This window comes from Acomys minous (genome assembly GCF_964271855.1).
Source record: "Acomys minous genome assembly, chromosome: 5".
NCBI classification, from domain to species: Eukaryota; Metazoa; Chordata; class Mammalia; order Rodentia; family Muridae; genus Acomys; species Acomys minous.
This window is the reverse complement of record NC_140494.1, coordinates 94,147,324-94,163,494: the sequence shown is the minus strand read 5'-3', so window position 1 is coordinate 94,163,494 and position 16,171 is coordinate 94,147,324. Positions and strand designations below refer to the sequence as shown.

The 16,171-nt window shown below is 45.8% G+C and overlaps 1 long non-coding RNA gene across 1 annotated transcript in view; it reads right to left on the bottom strand.

The window, feature by feature from the left end:
* Positions 1-11,665: 11,665 nt before the first annotated feature.
* The window catches only part of LOC311597313, a 27,083-nt gene continuing 22,577 nt past the window's right edge, over positions 11,666-16,171 (bottom strand). Inside the window, exon 5 of the long non-coding RNA XR_014779183.1 lies at positions 11,666-11,804. This is a non-coding gene — a long non-coding RNA (uncharacterized lncRNA). The remainder of the gene's footprint in view (positions 11,805-16,171) is intronic.

Below are 16,171 nucleotides of genomic sequence, written 5' to 3'. Positions count from 1 at the left end.
AAAAACCAAAGAAGAAGAAGAAGAAGAAGAAGAAGAAGAAGAAGAAGAAGAAGAAGAAGAAGAAGAAGAAGAAGAAGAAGAAACTGGAAACAAGCAAAGAGAACAGAGCTCCTAAAGCTAAGCTCAGAACTGTTTGTAAACATCTTCAGAGAATAAGCTACAAGCTCTCCAAGCCCAAACCAGAGGATCTAAATACACCAGGGACTTCTAAACAGGGCTGACATTTGGGGCTAAAAACAGTAATATTGGTTGAAAGTCCTTATAGAGGCTGGGCATGTTGGCATACACCTTTAACGCCAACACTCAGGAAGTAGAGAGAGATGGATCTTTGTGAGTTCAAGGCCAGCCTGAACTACACAGCAAGTTCCAAGAGAGACACAGCTACTTAGACCTTGCCTTAAAGGAAAAGAAGTGCTTAGGAAACAGGTTTCCCAGGCCAGGATTTGAGGTTTACTCTAGAGAGAACTAGAAAGGGCGTAAACTTAGCTTCTTGAGTTACAGCTTATACTCTACAGTGCAATGGAGATGCTCTGTACAAATCTGAACTGTCTAAAAAGGAGGCCCACACCTCCTTTCCCTACTCTGGGCTCAAGTGCTGAACCCTGGCCATTAGAAGAAGGCCTAATAAGCAAACTCTGGGTTAGGAGGAGACGTTGTCTCTGTATTGACACCTTGAGCTCCCTGCACCTGGCAGAATCAAATGCAGGCCCTTCCTCACTATTTCACTCAATGCCAGGCAGCCAAGGTCATCAGACATCTGAGGAAAGGCTCAAACATGAAAGAGACACTGACAAAACCCAAAATAAACAGAGACAAAGGGAAGGGCAAAATAAATTGAGATGGCATTGTAGATAAGAACAAGCAGAGGAAGCAGAGGAAACGGGAGGATGCACCTGGAAATATAAATTCTTAGAGCAGGAAAAAGATGTGAAACATAGCTAAGAAAGCTCAGGATGGAAAAAGACACCAAAAGAATAGGTTTGAGGCAGGAGATTTAGGGTCTGCGTGACGATAAAATGTGCTGGCCATGACACTGTAAATGGCCACCTGCAGATACACACAATAAAGTCCATCACAGCCTCTGCTCCAAGACCATGGCCCCACGGGCTGTTCTCAACAATTGTCTGAAGCAGGGGCAGGCATGAGGGTAAGCCAGGCATTAGGAGGGTGGAAACTCAAACAAGGGAATTTAGGTCAGAGATGAAAGACCATATGTGGTATTCTCTCTGGCTTTTCTTCCCTCTCTCCTTCACAGAGGATGTGAAGATAGCCACCCCAACCTCTAGGCTTTCCATATTTCTCCCCATAGCCTCTTATAGGCATAGCCCTTAACAAAATCTTCCTGTTATCCATTTGTTGTTGTTGTTGTTTGTTTGTTTGTTTGTTTGGATTTTTAGAATCTCGCTATGCAGACTTGAGCTCACAGAGACTCACCAGCCTCTGTCTTCCAAATGTTGAGATTAAAGTTATGATCACCATAACACCCACTTCATATGAACCCAGACAGTACCTAGAACTTATAGAAAGAAAACAACAGGAAAAATGTGAAACTCTCATGGTTTCTTGACAGGCTTACAGTCCAACACATGAGTTTCTTTATGTGTAGTAGGACTTAAATCCATCAGAAAGCAGTATATTACCCCATAACAGTTGTACCACTATTGTTCAGGTAGGCATCTTGCCTGGGAGATTGCTAACGTAGACAGGTTCTTTCATCTTTGAGGTTTGATTTTCTTATAGCTTGTGTCAGGCTAGGGGAATATGTTTGCTATAAAGAACTGAAGAACCCATTGAGGTGAAAAGAAGTAAAGAACATCATCTCTGTTTCACAGATGAAAGGTTCTAAGAAAGCCGTACATGAGAAATGAAACACACACACACACACACACACACACACACACACACACACACACACAGAAGGTAGACTTGAATGGAGGATTTTCATGTTTTCTTGATTTTGTCCAAAGCTTGTTGAAAGCTTCACTAAATAAAAAGACCATCCTAAACATTGTTTTTAAATTACCAGTGTTATTAGTATTATCAGTATTCCCCGCTAGCAATCAATTAAGACACAGACACTTTTTATATTTTAAAATAGCCTTAGTTAACCTGGGGCACGGCAGACATTAGTCCTCTAAACTACTTCCCATAATGGGGGAGGTACGTGATACCTGCCCCAATACTATGCCATCTGTTTCTACCAATTTCTATCAAGCTACCTCCCATCCATAATCCCAAATACTTGTTAATGTTCTTCATCTGGGCTGGATTCTCCATCCCCGCCAGCCATGTGCTTCTCCATCTAATACTTGGCAGCCTTCTTCTCTTCTCCTCCTCAGAGTCTCCCTCTGGTCTCTCTTCTGATCTTTCTTCTTCCTAGGATTCCCTCTCTCTCCTTCTCGGGACCCTTAGCCACACCTATGTCATCTGCCCTGCCCAGGTGGGGTGGCTTTTTATTAATTAGCACCAAAATACATCAGACCATCCCCCAAAATCTAACTACTTTGAGGATCACAAAATGTTGTAAAATATGACCCTTGCCCTTCTAGAACGCAACATTTTTTAGAAGCTAAGACAAAGATGAGCACAGAAAAGCATCAATGCCCAGGAAGTGTTAGGGATGTACTGAAGAGGAGGTGACCTTCATTCCCATTGTATTAAACTGTGTCTCTATATATTCGATTGTTAATTGCTGAATAGGCAGTGACCTAAATGCTAACAGATTCTAGCATTGTCATTGCTAGTGAGGATTCTCCTGTCTCAATGTTGTGTAAAAATTGTTCTCCAGTTATCTCTGATGGTTAATAAAGATGCTGAACAGCTAATCCTCCAACACAAGATGACAGCCTCCTCAACCGCCACCCACCACCTAAGAAAATGGTTTTCAGAAGTTGCTAGCTAGTGTCTTGCCTAAACTCATGGTGGCACATGGCTTTAATTCCAGCACTGGGGAGGCAGAGGCAGGCAGATATGTATGAGTTCAAAGCCAGCCTGGTATACAGAGTGATTCCAGGACAGCCAAGGCTACACACAGAAACCCTGTCTTGAAAAAACCAAACCAAACAAAACAAAACAAAACAAAAAAAAAAACAAAAAAAAAGAAAGAAAGAAAGAAAAAGAAAACACAATCAAAGCACATGACTTGCAATTTCTTATTTTCCTGTCACCCTGGCCTGAGTGATGATACTATAGCCACCAAGGCCATTGTTCCTTCCATGAGGGCTGTCATGGCACGCATGGAGAGTTAGTTCACAGGCAATTCCACTGGCCTGCTTCTAGGTTGCCTAGGTTGCCAGGCAAACTCCAAGCGTGGGCTGGATAAAAAGGACCTGCTAGTCTCACTTTCTTTACTCTCTTGCTCTCTCTCCCAGTCTCTCCTGGTTTCTTTCCCTCTGTCTGCCTGTCTCTCTCTGCTTCTCTCTGCCATTGGTGCCATACCATTTTCTCTCCTCTTCCCCCTTTCTCTTCCCTCAAATAAATCTCCTTTTATTCAACCTGTTTAATGGCATGCAAATAGATAGATAGATAGATAGATAGATAGATAGATAGATAGATATAGATACACACATGCATACATACATATATTATAACATTGGTCTGAGATATAACTTTTTACTATTCCTTTAGCTAAAGAACAGTGACTGCTCCCAGCTCTCTCACCTGTGTTTCATGGCAAATTATTAGATAGGAAGAAAGATGCAAGACTTACATAGGGCCTAAGGATACAGACGCTTAAGCTATGAGGACCCAAGAAGTATTTTAGCGTCTAAGAAGGTGTTTTAAGGTCAACAAATGCAAGTGAAAGCCTCCGTGGTTATAAGAAGGTGATGCTTTAGATTCCTTCCTGTTGCTATGCTACTGTGATATGAAGACTGTTCAGATCTTTGACATTAATCAGTAGAGCTTTGATTATTAATCTAACTCTGGTTAAAACAGACAAACAAACAGCCCCCTATATGATCTACTATCATAGTTCCAAGCGCAAGATTTTAAATTTCCTTTGGTTTGCCTTTTAAGCATAGACTTAGAAACCGTTGCTCACTGTGCTGGACTTGCATACATCCAGTCTTCTGAACAGAGGGAAGAGGCCCCTCTTCCATGATGTGTACTCATGCTGAACATCATGGTCAAGTGAGCTTTCTCCCCTTCTACTTCATGGAAGGCTTCTGTCTTCCCTGAGCTCACCTTAAAGAGTGGCCATGATGTGTCTACTGCCTTTTTCTACACTGTGTATTTCACTGCAGATTACAATGGTAATGCTAACATGTTTAAAACTTATCTTCTTTGTAAATGTAAAAGGATTCTTTTATGCTCCAAGAAATCCACCCAAATCCTCCTCTCAGGTCAAAGAGTCTCCAGGTAAGTACTGCCAACCAGCATCCTACATTTCCCACTTGTTTCCTACTTCAGAGGATGAGGTTCCTCCCCTTATCCCTAGTTTTGGGACTCGCCTCCCCCCAACTTCCAAAATCATGGGCTCAAATTTTTCAAATGTCCAACCTAACAAAAGAATTTTCTCCCTAACCTACTTAACTTTCTCTTCCGCCCATATATATGTTTCGGTAGCCTGTCAGGTCCAGGTGCTCCCTACATCCAAGACAGCGCCAAAGCAGTACCCACAGGTGCTCCAGTCTAACGTCGCAGCCTGCAGCTGGGCCTACATCTTACCACAGATGTTCTCAGATCCTGGACAGCAAATAGGGGCAGCCTACTCTTTCCAGACTCAGCCAACAAACATTCCAACCTTTTGCCCCCAACCCCCATCTTTACCCCAGTGTAGCAGAAAGTAAGCAAAGACGGTTTCTTCACCCGTTATCTATTATCAACCGAAGCCTGGGATGCTGTGCTTCAGACTGAGGCCAAGCAGCTCCAAGTTCTCCCAGCTGGTCCCTTGCCTGCTGCTGGGCATCCGGCCCTCTGCTTTCCACTATATAACCCAGACATTTTGGTGCTCTTGGTTTTTCTATCCCTCCACCTCTTGCATGGCAGCCAAGGGCCACTTCCAATGAACCTGCGTTTGTATGCTTTAACTTGCCTGGCGTGAGAAGCAGCAGAAGGTCCTCATCTCCGCCTCGCCACCCATTCCTAGTTCCTCATTTTTTTAATTAAACAAAAAGGTAGGAATGTTAGTTCACAGGCAGTTCCACTAGCCTGTTTCTAGGCTGCCTAGTAACAGATGACATCATCATCTGCTGCTTCCAGGTGCACATCAGGCATGCCCCAGGCACCAGCCTTTTTCTCTTATTCTCTTGTTCTCTCTCTCTCTCTCTCTCTCTCTCTCTCTCTCTCTCTCTCTCTCTCTGTCATGGGCAACCCTTTTCTCTCCTCCTCCTCATTTCCTTTCCCTCAGATAAATCTCCTTCTATCAGACCTGCTGCGTGGCCTGCAATTCCTTATATTAGAACATATAGACTGCAGTTCCTTGCTATTCAATGGAAACTGGTTTCAGAACCTCCCACAGACATCAGTAAGTCTGTGTGTAAAATGGCGTGTGGTATTTGTGTACGAACTACACTTCTTCTTGAAGACATTAAATCATCTCAAGATGACTTAGAATCCCTAACATAATATAAACACAATGGAAATAGTTGTTAGGCTGTGTTGCTTGGAAAGTAATGGCAAGTGAGGGAGTCTGTATGTTTAATATCGTTGCCATTTTAAGAACTATTTTATTTGCATTGTTTGGATCCAGATGGCCAGTGCTACCATGCCACCTATGGCAAATGGCAGAGGAAGTGCCTTCTACATGGGGTGTGTTTCCTAGGGTTCCTGGGTTTGTTTCCCATAACTGAGGCATACACCAGTGGGAATTGGGCTAAAAAACAAGCTGAATGGCCTGGCTGCTGAGCCCTCTATTCAAAGAGAGGTGCAGGATGGGAAAAAGATTCCACTGAAGGTTTTCGGAAAGTTCCCAAACAGGCTCAAGAACAAGTCTTCTTGCTACATGGCAGGAAGAGACCTGTGCTCTCCTGTCCAATTTTTCACTTCTAAGCTCAACACTCTGTTTCAGATTCTCGGTGAACCTGGCATATGCCCCACCCCTGATATCAGCAGATAAGACAAAAGACTTCACACATTCCCAGATCTTCACCCCATGTGCTCCCTGAAGCTCCAGGAAGCCAGAGATGACATAAAGGGAACTTGCAGGTGCATAGACCTACTTGGCAGGACCCTCTGGCCAGGCTAGCCTGTTCACTAGGGTCAGCTTTCTGGTTCAGACACCCAGCCCTAGCACTGGACATCACTGGCATCTGCACAAGACAGCCCAAAAACTCTGACCAGTCCAGCCAGCCATCTTGCAGGTGGCATCTTTCTGGCCTCTTAGCTGATGTGAACAGTTCTCCTCTGCCACTGTGACCTGTCCATATCTAACTAGATTGCTCTGAGATGTCACATCCCCCTCACCCTACCCCAATGTAATGGGACGGTCTTGATATACAGGACAAAGCATGAACTCCAGGTCTTTCCCCATTGCAGAGAACATGCCCTCCCAGCCTGGCCTCCCAACTGCCTTTCTGGGTTTATAGGCCCTGGGGCTAGGTCATGAGGATCTCTGTCAAGGGTGGGAAAGGTGCATTAGAATAAGGGCCCCAAATGAGCCTCGGGGAGCTCAGGTGATAGGAAAAATACTGTGCTTAGAGTCAAAATCCTGGGCTTGAGGTCTGACTTTGCCATGTCATAGCTATATGACCTTGGGGTAATTGTATAACTTTTCTGAGTCTCGCCTTCTGTTCCAAAGTGGGCGAATCACACTTGCCTTACACAACAGCTAAACACTACATGCCACCAGTTTCTCTCCATATACGACATACAAAAGCCAAGTACAGCCAGGAACTGGGAAGTGTTCAACTTCTCTCTGGGTCTTCTGTGCCGGGTACAGTGCAGGGTCACCCTGTGACCCTCAGCTGCAGCCCCAATGGCTCTGGGGGATACTTGGAGCTGGGAAATGGAGGCTTGAGATGGTGAGGTTATTCTATGGAGCCTAGGGGAGACAAATGGGCCCGATGTAGGTAGACATGGGTCCTTGGGAATGGAAACTTTGCTCTCAACAAGGATACTGGTAGAACTTCCAAGGCAACTGTTACAGTAGCCTACCTCAGCCTTGCCTTCACACATCATGCCCATGTTTGTATGTGTATTGGATAGATTTTGTGTGTCTATTTGACACGAAGAGAGAAAGAAGCCTTGGTTGCGGAAATGTGTCTATGAGAACCAGCCAGAAGGTGTTGTCTCCATCGGTGATAAATGCGGAAGGGCTCAGCCCAATATGGCTGAGCCAGGCAAGGGAAGTGAGCCGGCAAGCAGCTTACTCCATGGTCTCTGCATCTGCTCCTGCCTTCAGGATCCAGCCCAGCTTGAGTTTCTGTCCTGCCTTCCTCTGATGATGAACTATGATCTGGAAGTGTAAGCCAAATAAACCCTCTTCTCCCCAACTTGCTTTCTGGTCATGGTGTTTTGCGGCAGCAATAGAAACTCTGACTAGACAGTGTGTGAGCAGCTAGGGAAGAGTCATCAGCAACAGAGAGGAGTGAGGCCTGGCCCTGGCCCTGGCCCCCAGTCAGTCAGCAATCTGTCCCTGTTACCCCAGTTACTGCTATCATAGAACAGAAGCGATCCAGTGGAAATCTGATTTTGTTACCCCCACCATGTCCCCATCTGTGCAGCCAACACAGGGCCTTAACCTCCCTGGCTCTGTATACAGAAGGCAGGGGCACCATAATGTAAGCCCCCAGCCACCCAATCCCCAGCCTTGATGAGAAAGAGCTAAGGAGCAGGGGAGGAAGATCTTCCCCCAGGCTCTCTCACCCACATCCCTAGCTCTCGGTTTCTTCCTTGAAGGAACACTGGTGGTTGCCAGGTTTCATGGGAGGGGATCTGCAGACATCAATTGCCCAGTGAGTGCTATTTGATGCTATTAAAAAGGAAAGCATGGGGGTCTTGTTCTGTGACCCTTGCAATCTTAGCCTTCTTATAATTCTCCAACCACAGGCATCCAGAGGTATAGAGAACTCTCACTCCATGAAGCAGTAGTTTCCTCTCTTCCAACCCAGTCAGCCTGGGTCATTGTCTCAAGTGGGCCACAGCAGATGAGGGCAGGGATTTGAGTAAAGGCAATCTTAAAAACTTCCCTTTAAACTGGGCGTGGTGGTGCACGCCTTTAATCCTAGCACTTGCGAGACAGATGCAGGCAGATCTCCTTGAGTTCAAGATGAGCTGGTATACAAGGCGAGTTCCAAGACAGAAAAAACAAATAAGCAAGCAAACAAGCAAGCAAGCAAACAGACAAACAGAAGCCCCTCCCTCTCTTTAGAAAAAGTCCAACCCCTTTGTGTCTTCATGTAAAAATTGAGCTTTTACATTAGGAAAGAAAGAGGGAAGGGGGGAAGAGAGGATCTTTTTTTCAAGAGGAGGGATGGAAGAGAAGAGAGACTAGGTGAGAAGAAGAGGAGAAGGAAGACGTTCGTTGGAAGCCCGCGTAGGGGAGGGAAGAGGAGAGAGCAGAGGAGAGCAAAGAGGGAAGCTGGGGCGCATGCGCTCTCCTGGGCCCTTTCCAGGAAACGGCAGCCTCATTCAACTACTCCGGCTTTACCTCCCACTGAGCACAGCCTTCCTCCTTGCTCCGTAGCCCAAACCAAAAGCGCCCAGCCTAGTCCACCTGTGACAGATTGCAGTTTTCCTCCAGCACTGTTGATTGCCCGTGCAGCTCACTCCCGCAGAGAGCCGTGTGTGGATGGAGCTGTCCCATGCATTCCAGTTCCTCGGACAATTAGGGGCTCACGGACTATGAGTTAAAGAGATAGCCTTCCCACCTAGGCATGGGGGAGCTAGATGGCAGTTAGAGAGATGGGTGTGCTTGTGGGGAGGTGGCTGTGCGGGAAAGCAGGTATCTGAACCTGCAAGGGGACCTTAGTACTATGTCACTTGCTGGGATATCTTGGAAAACAGCCTTGAGGGTCAGAGAGATGGCAGCGTGGTTAAGAGCACTGACTGCTCTTCCAGAGGTTCCAACAACCAACCACATGGTGGCTCACAACCATCTATAATGTGATCTGATGCCCTCCTCTGGCCTATGAGTGTATATGCAGGCAGAGCACTGTATACATAATAAAAAACAAACAAATCTTTTAACCAAGCAATCAAGAAAGAAAGAGAGAAAGAAAAAGGAAGGAAGGAAGGAAGGAAGGAAGGAAGAAGGAAGGAAGGAAGGAAGGAGGGAGGGAAGAAAACAACCTGTCTGACATCCATGGAGAGTCCCAATCCTCTCAATGAGCTGCTTTTTGCTCTATATACACTTATCTAACAACTTATTTGTCTGGTACATGTTTGAAGATATCGTGGACTTCAGAGCTTTGCTCAGCACACATCTAAATGCAGCTCTGGGTCAATTTTTGAGATAAGGCTCAACAGACAGTTACAGAGTGAATGACTTAAACGAATGAATGAGTGTCCAGTATGAAGGTAAAGTGAGGAAATGCTTGCACGTCGCCTCTACTCTAATAGGCTAGTACAAGGCAGTTCCTGGAAAAGGCAGAAACCTTCAAGGGTAAGAAGATCTGAGGCTGGGGCTGGAGAGATGGCTCAGCTGTTAAGAGCAGTGACCACTCTTCCAGAGGACCCACATGGCAGCTCACAACTGTCTGTAACTCCTGTTTCAGGGGATCCAACACCTTCACATAGACATACATGCAGTCAAAACACCAATGTACATAAAATAAAATAAAGTAAAATAAAATAAAATTAAGATCTGAGGATGGCAACTCTGATGTTTCCAAAATCAAGAAAGTGCCTCCCTATCTGCCTTGTGACTGGGAGGTGTTGCATTTTTTTCCCTCCAGATCCCAAGCTCAAAATACCTGGGCCATATAGCTAGCTCTTTTATGACTAGGTCATAACGTAATACAACCGTACACCTGTCCTTCTGACATCTTGCTGATTGAATCTCCTGAACCTGGCCTATCCCAAAATCCTTTCTGTCTCCTAGATGTCCCACCTTAATTTTCCTGCCTCAGCTACAGGCCATTAGCTTTTTATTGACAGGCAGTGCTTCCATACAGACACAAGAGATTCTCTCTACAGGGAGGCATAAGAAAGAGAAAGAGCCAGAGTCTCAGCATCTCTTCCAACAGCATGAGGACTTTTGCATGTCTGAAAGAGGGCACCACTTCCCAAGAGCACCAAGCTGGTGGGTGCAACCTCAACACGTGGGCCTTTGAGGACGTCTCAGATGCAGATGCAAACACTTCTAATCACAAAGGAAAAACTATTCCAACTGGCACCTCAGAATCCTGAAAGATAGAGATATCTCTGGCACTTTCTGGGGTAGCCGAGGAGAGGAGTCACTTAAAAGAAGGTGCTGGACTGAGAGTCCACATGGAGATCCTTAGCAAGTCTCTAGACACCCCCCCCCCCTGACCCAGGCCAGGCGAAAAACTCCGTTAGCCTTTTCAGAAAGCTCATGATTTGATCTCTAGAGAGCAGACAACACAAGGTCCTGAGCTGAGAGGCACAGAGCACCATAAGCATGGCTTATTTACACCCACAAAAGGATTGGGTGAACATACCCACACTCCTTGCAAAGACCCCAAACTCTTCACCTCAGTCTCAGAAGGCTGGTGGTGGTCAGGGTTCCATCCTCCACTCAAGATGTGGAAGGAAGAGTTGCTCCTGGGGACTCTGGCTACCTAAAAGTAAGCTGCATGTTTCTACCAGACCATCCTCCAGGGAGCCAGAGGTACCCAGGCCTACCCACACGAGCATGCAGAAAAATCACAATGGAAGAATCCTGGAAATTGTACAAGAGAGAAAAAAAACATAAAAATTTCCAAGAAAGTATTAAGAGAGACTCTAGCTGAGACACAGAGCAAAAATACAAAGAAAAGTGGGTGAGAAAGATTTGTTGCATGGGCCAGCTATGTCCGGACATAGATAGTAACAGCCAAGCTGTCCAAATGGCATAGTGGCATGGCTTCACTTCCAGGTAAGAAATGGGAAGAGTGCAAGCATGTGGTGGAGGTGGCAGGGAAGGGGTCTTACTGTAGGAATGTCCCTTGGATTGGGCAGCAGTGTCAAAAGAAGGGGAAGGGTGGCCTCTGTAGACTGTGAGATGGAGGAAGAAGAGGCCGAATTGTTATCGCGTCAAACTACAGCTGTGTGGTGCTTCAAATACGTGCATATGCTACTTTAATTAAAAAATAACTACAGATGAAAAATGGAACCAAGTAAACACAACTGTGCTTAATGTAGAATCTTTTTCAACCACGAGATGGCGCCATTGGCACCTTGTGAAAACGACTGGCCTCAGGCATGCTGATTAATAACCAGTGTTTGTAGTTTTCCTTAAGACAGAACCGAGGGGTTTTGGTTTCAGTTTTGGTGTTTAAATCAAAAAGTTAGGGAGGAAGTGACACTTTCTTGCAGGTCTTTTGTTGTGGCGCTGCCCACTCCTGCCAGCCCTCCGGTGTTCTCCAAGCCTCTAAATCCTAGTCTGCACAGTATGGCTACCACCTCAGAACCTATTCTAACTGAAGTTAACTCATATTTTAAACTCCACTTCTTATTCAGTGGCACATTTGGCAGATTCAGTGGCCACACATGCTGTCTCAAATAGAAATACATAGACAGCACTCTTCTGTGGCACCTCTTGATAACATCTGTCTTACCTGAAGCGACTCTTTGCAGAACAAATTGTACAGGTTTTGTCCAAGCTCTGTGAAGTCCATCTCTGGGTTGTCTTGGCATTTCTTCCACCTACTGCACACCTGTTCTTCCATGTGACAGTATTTGCTGGCCTTCCAGTGTGTACCCTGCGAGGCCCAGGAGCGTATGATGTTCAGGGGACAGCCAGATGTTTGTGGCTCCTATAACTACAGGAGCCGCAAAACAAGTGCTTTGCAATTATTCATGGAAAAGAAGAAATGAACGAGGGGCCTCAGTGGAATCCTTCCCAGAGGCTTCCACAATTCTCCCCAGCCCAGACATCTAAAGTATTGACTTGGGACCAGCAGGGTTAAGCTCCAGATCCGTAGCTTGGGACACAGGCTCTGCTGGTTAGTTTTATGTGAACCTAACACCAGGTGGAGTCATTTGGGCAGAGGGAACTCCAATTGGGAAAATGTCTCTACCAGATTGGCCTGTGGCAAGCCTGTGGGTCACTGTCTTGATGGTTTATGTGACGGGCTCAGACCACTCCGGGACATGCTACCTCTGGTCTCATGGTCCTTCATGCTGTAAGAAAGCAGATGGATCAAGCCACCATGGACCAAGTCAAAAAGCAATGTCCTTCTGTGTGCTTTCTGCTTCAGTTCCTGCCTCCAGGCTCCTCCCCTCAGGGATAGGTTTATATGTAGTAAAAAGAAATAAACCCTTTCCTTTCCAAGTTGCTTTCTGGTCATAGTGTTTTATCACAACAATGGAAACCTCGACTATGACACAGGCCCTCCCAGAGGTCAGCGTATTGGTTTACCAGATGTCCATAACCAAGTACCGTGCCAAAGGCTTGACACTTAGGCAAGAGAATTTTATCTCTCACAGTTCCTCTCTTTCCCCCTTGGGTTGTATACAGTTGTCTTCTCCTAGTATCCTCCTAGAGACTTTCATCTTTGCATAACAATTCTTGGGGGTCTCTCTGTGTCCAAATGTCCTTTCTTTATAAAGGGATAAGCCAAATTGGATTAGAGCTCACAGTATCCTCAAGCTGATTTAATTCTTCAAAGGCCCTGTCTCCAAATGCAGCCACTTACCAAGGTACTAAGGGGCTAGAATTTCAGCGTAAGTATTTGGTTGGGACACAAGTCAGTCTACAACAATTAGAAATATGATTCTGGAATCTGATGAAATCAGGTGCTGCTAAGAGCTAGGAGACACCGTTGATGACCGCAGCAGCGGGAAGGGCACTTTCTCCTTTGAGTCTGTTCCTCAGAGACTGTTGAGAAAATGGCAGGCAATTACTTACAGGAAGCACGCAGCAGAGTTGAGAGCATAGTAGGCATTCGGCTAATTATAACCTACCATCATCCATCCTCTCCCCAAATCCCTGTGGCACCTCCCTGCCGCCATCCCAGACTTCTAGTCCCCTGAGCCCAGGGAGCTTGCCTGGCCATATCCGGTTCATAGGCATCTATTCTTCCCTGGGAATCCTAGCCTCCTGTCCAGACCAGTCCTCTTCGGAGCCTGGCGGTCAGAAGTCAGCCCAGCTGATTGCTATGTTGCTCTCTCCAGGCTTCATTAGCATTCTTATCAGTTCCACACCATAGCCCGGCTCTCCAAGAGGAACTAAAACCCACACTGTGAACTTGACTCTCCCTGTACACCTGCTGACCTTCCCAGTTTTATTCGAGGTGCTTCTGATCCAAGTCACCTTCTCTTACGGCCCCTAGCAAAGGGTCTCAAGCGTTGCAGGCCAGCTGGTGACTGTGAAATGCCGCAGTGTTCCCCTTAGCCTCTGCCTGTCTCCAGACACCCACCCCCCACTCCACCCCACCCACCACCCACCCCGCCCCCTGTAAATGCCTGAGCACTTGCTGTTTTTCCTATGCACGCATGTGCAAATGTAAGGCCTCTCCAGCCAAGCTAGGCACACTCCTGTCCCACCACCATGGATGTCTCCTGAACCAGCACACCTTATGCAAAAGCAAAGCTAGCACAGATTTCTTTCCCTTTCTTTGAAATCCCACAGAGTTTTGTTTTTACTATTAAAACTGCAGCCATTTGGGCAAGTGAAAGTTCTTTCTTCTAAAGTTGGGGACTTTCAGGGTTGGAGAGATGGCTCAGCAGTTAAGAGCACTGTTCACTCTTCCAGAGGTCCTGAGTTCAATTCCCAGCAACCATATGGTGGCTCACAACCATCTATAATGTGCTCTGATGCCCCCTTCTGGCATGTAGGTGTGCATTCAGGCAGAGCATAACACATAATAATACATAATAATACATAATAAATACATAATAAATAAATAAATCTTAAAATAAATAAATACACTTGGGTATTTTTCACTCTTTCATTGAAAGGAGTCAATTTATGGCTGTGGGGTCTGTTTGGCCTTTATTACTACACTGCTGCCTTAGAGGTGTTATAAAGAAAGGTAGGGACAGCTTGGTTATCAAGTACGTGCTCCGTGAGTCAGTCTCTCATACATGTGGACACCACGTGCCTTGGATGGGATGAGGCGAGATGTGTGAGCTTTCATCAATCCTGCTCAGGATGGCATGAGAACTGAAAATTTATAAATTGAGTATTTCTGAAATTTCCCATTTTGTTTATTCAGACCACAGCTGACTGCTGGTAACTGAGTCCAGAGGAAGGATAGCAGGGAATGAGAAAGGACTGCTGTGAGCACACAGTCAGTGTTCCCTGACTGGACAGCAGGGTGTGTGTGTGTGTGTGTGTGTGTGTGTGTGTGTGTGTGTGTGTGTGCGCACGCACGCGCGCGCGCACGCACGTGTTGTACATGTGCACATGCAATTACACTATAAAGAATACATAAAAACAGGAAACAAATTCAGGTTGGGAATTCTTTAGGGAAAAGGGACTACTGCTGTAAGGAGGTGCAGTCATATCAGCAATGTTTATTATTTTTAGTTTTTTTTAATTGCATGGATACCACCTGACTATTAGCTAAACATTGGGAAATCTTCATTGATTGATACTTACTGTTCCTAGAGAGCTTATTAACACACACACTAATGTATAAGAGATTCTCCGAGCATGAGAAAAAAGTATTTCAAATATTTGTCTTAGAAGAGATTTAGTTAGGATTTCAGAATATAACTCAACGAATTCTTTTAATTAATATTTTATCTGGCAGGAAATATTTATGAGACATTACCAGCCTCATAAATGCAAATGGAATTTCTATAAATAGGAGAAAAAAATAATTTCCTGTAAGTGTCATATTCTAAAGAGAAAAACTTTAATTGTGAATTCGGCTCCTGCTCATGAAAGAAGGAAAGAGAAACAAATGAAAAGACAGAAGAGGTGGGTCTGCCCTCTAATTAACAGACCTAATACACACCAGCCCTGCTTTCTTGTACCTCTCATTAATTTCCAGACAATGAAAGACACACTTAGCACCTTCCAAGCTCTCTAAGTAGTTCGGCAGTTCTGTTGCTTAGCTTTAGATTCTGTTTGTGCTGTCTCACAGGCTTGGGCCAGAAAAGTCCAGAACATGCTACATTTGTGAAGACCAGCCAGGACCAGAATCCCACCCATCCCTTCTCACCTTTCAGGCCTAAGCTAAATCTTGGACATAGATTTTTTTTTTCTGTCTCGGATCTAAGGTCCCAACACTGAGAGAATATCGTCAAAGCAGTACAGCCATCCTGTTTTGTTACAAATCCTGCCATGTTCCACCATGAGGCACACAGAACACTTTGATGTCTATATTAAACCAAAGGCCGCTGCTGCTACAGGATGGAACGTGGGGCCGAGACTCAGCAAATGCTTCAAGTTGGGCATTACCTGGACCTCAGAGCAGCCCAGCCCAGCTACACCTGACAACTAGGAAATCAAAGAGTTAAATATTCCCTACTGAGCATGAAACCAACACCTCATGGGCGTGGACAAGCTGGCTAGTTTTATGTCAACTTGACATAAGCTCCAGTCATCTTAAAGAAGGGAACCTCAGTTATGAAAATACCTCCATCAGATCTTGCTGTAGGGCATTTTCTTAATTAGTGATTGATGTTGGAGGGCTCAGCCCATTGCGGGTGATGCCATCCCTGAACTGGTGGTCCTCGGTTCTATAAGAAAGCAGGCTGGGCAAGCCATGTGGGGCAAGCCAGTCAGCAGCACTCTTTCCTGGCCTCTGCATCAGCTCCTGCCTCCAAGTGCCTGCCCTGCTTCAGTTCCTGCCCTGACTCCCTCTGGTGATGGAGTGTGATGTGGAAGTACAAGCCAAACAAGCCCTTTCCTCACCTTGTCTTCAGTCCTGCTACTGTATCATAGCAACAGAAACCCTAACCAGGACAATGGATGAGCACTAAGATAGTCGAAGTCCCTTGAGGGACAGACAGACAGATTTCCTGATTAAAAGTGTAGGCCACAGTGAGTAGCCAGAGGCAGGCGTTGGCTTGGTGGCACTCAGCTCTGTTCCTAGGTGGGCCAGGACTGTGGCTCCTGGGTGCTGCTTTCCAGCAAGACCAGGTAGATGCACTCCAGGCCCAATGTCAGCCATGT